Raw genomic sequence first — 2,925 nt, 5'->3', positions numbered from 1 at the left:
GCTGTGGTAATCCATACTTTCCCTTCAGGTAAGTTCTTTTTGGACTGAGCAAGTATGAGCTCAGCTACCTTCATTACGTTTAGAGCAAATGACAACCACATAAGAGATGTACTTTCTCCGTATACAACAACTGTGTTTGCTGCGCTTCTCATGAAAGCTGGGAAAACAAAACTTGTGTCACGCACCATATCAAGTATGTTACCAGTGAAACGTAGATGGTATTCAACTCTTTCTGTGAATGCTGAACAGATCCCATTTTTGAAAAACATTGGTTCAATGGTATTCAAGAAACGTTCTCCAGCTTCGTTAGCAGGAGTGATGAGCCCAACCCATTTCCATCCAAAATGCAGAAGTAATTGGATAAGTCCCTGATACTGAAGTCCTTCATTAGGAACCATGTGGTAAAAGGAAGGGAACTTAATTTGATTATTTGTGGCTGCTTCAAATGAGCCATACGAAGTCTGTAAAAGGAAAAGTCCAAGCATTCTGAGTGAAAGAATTCATAACAAACCTATTTATCCCATAGATCTCCAATATACTGATTTTATGGAAAACACCCACCCACACTTACATAAAAAATAAAAACACAGTCTTGCTCATTCCCCTGCCCTGTAGATATTAATTCCCATTATTACGGAATCAAAGCAGATTCCTACATGTAGATGTTACTTTACTTCAAGTATAGGAGAGCATTTACTCTTTTTAAATTTGCTGCTTTTAGCACCACAAAATTAAAAAGCAGTAAAATACAAAAATAGCATATAGCCATTTCCGACCTTGGGAGGAGAGGGGGTTGCGGGTTACCCCTCCCACACACGCGGGGGCTGGCCTTTTGCCCCCGCGAGATCCAGGGAATCCCCGGGTGTGCCTGCGACCCGGCCCGCCAATCGGCAGGCTGGGGAGGCGTGCCCTAGCATACTTAAGGCCAGGTACGCCCGGGGACCGCCCTCTTTCCCCTTGCCAGCTGAGTGGTTTTCCCATCCCACCCACCCTTAGGCTTAGCTAGCTATGACCTTGCTATGGACTCCGGTTGGTCGCCGCAAGGGGCCTGGTAGGAATTTTTTCCAATTTGGCGCACTGTCAGCCTTTTGGTTTTTTCGCCTACCTCGTAGCAAACGTCACAACTTCCACGGTATTGGCGGTTAGGCATTGGCAGGGGTTCATTGTTATGCAAATGAATGGGGGGGAAGGAAGCGCCATCACCTTCCCCCAAGGAAAGGGTAGTCCGGTAGAGGACTCCGGGGGGCGTTGCCTTTTCCGAAATCTAGGGAGATAAGGGCCTCCGGCACGCCCCCGAGCGGTGACACCCGTGGGATCCTAGTTGGCGTACTTCAACAGGACTCCCACGGCTTGTGGATAACCCTTCCCGGTCTCCATGCTGGGTAGTCGATAGGAGCCAATGCCTAAGGCCAATACCTTTCAATTCTGTAATCAATAAAGTTGTGGCCTTTTTATGCCCATTAACCTTATATAATGTGTCCAGTGTCTTCATTTCACATGGGGGAGGGGACTTGCCATGCAACAATCACATCCAGCAAAAAACAAAAGAACTAAAATGAAATTAAACAATACAGAACACCATATAATACTGGCACTGCTAGAAGTGTCTCCCAAATGCCGAATGACAGAACAGTAACTAGAAAACATGGTTTTCAATTAGCCGTTGAATGTGAACATTTTGCAGAAACAGCATAGTTCCCCAGAAAAAGAATTTCCCAATTCTTATGGAAAGCATTCCTAGTTAACATGTCCGGATCTTACATGATCCACTGATAATATGTTCCAAGGATGTTATATGTTCCCATCTGGATATCCCATTTCCCAACCTGGCACCTTTGAAGCAATTTCCATTACATGTATTAAGCACATGTCCTTTGTAACCTTGCCCCTGTCATGCACATTGTTTGAGACCCAATGCTATAACAGCAAGAAACCCACACATTTCAGTCCCCTTCACTTGTCCCTGTTATAACACTCCAAATTTATGAATCAATATACTCCTGCTAGAAAGAGAGCTGGAGAGTAAATTATGGTGTGAAATCACAATTTTTTGATAACCATAATATTCCCACCTGTGGAATTTTGTAAAGACCCAAGATGTCTGCCATACACGAGGTGACCTCAGAGCTCAGTCCCCCAATGACTCCTATTACATTTTCCTGGTAGCCACATTTGTAGTTGGGGACAAACGTATATGAGTTAAACAGCAGATCCAGAGTGGTGCGGTAGGTCATCTTAGCATCATAGTAGCTGTCATAGATGTGGAACCCAAGCGTGACATTGGGCAAGACCTTGGGATTCTCATTGATCTCATCAATCGCAAACACCAGGGCAAGGATGTGCTGGAAGAACTTTGATAACACGCTGTGAATAAAGTGGCATTATTACGTGAGGAAAGTAAATAGTGCACAAAATCTAGATCTGAGACTTTTGGGATATAGAAAAACTATAAGGACTATATTCTTTCCTATGAGCCATAGACATGACCAGTTTATTTTTCACATTTTTCACCACCTTTCAGCAATGAAACATAGGCTGGCTTTCTCTATTCTCTTTGCTCCCCTTGAATCCTCACAACATTCCCTTGGCTGGAGTTGACCCAGAGAATGGAGATTGGAAGCTGTATTTCCCTAGTGTTAGTCTGCTATGCAACTAGAATGCAGGTGGTGTAAATGTCTGTCTGAAACAGGTCCATCAAACGTGTGAGGTAACATTAGCTCACCAACCACATGGCGGCGGCGAAGAATGCTTACATTGTGGCAGAGCTTTTATGAGTAGTGAATGGGTATCTGTCATCTGACCAAGTTACCATTTCTCTGGCATCAGTAATGGTGCATGAATGAGCTATCCCAGGAGCTTATTCCTGGTCAGTCAGCACCAATTCAAATGCCATAGATTTATAAGTGAAATTAAGACTTACTTTTT

The sequence above is a fragment of the Podarcis bocagei genome (genome assembly GCF_964188305.1).
Source record: "Podarcis bocagei genome assembly, chromosome: 13".
Lineage (NCBI taxonomy): Eukaryota > Metazoa > Chordata > Lepidosauria > Squamata > Lacertidae > Podarcis > Podarcis bocagei.
The sequence above is the reverse complement of the archived record's forward strand: the minus strand, read 5'-3'. Positions refer to the sequence as shown.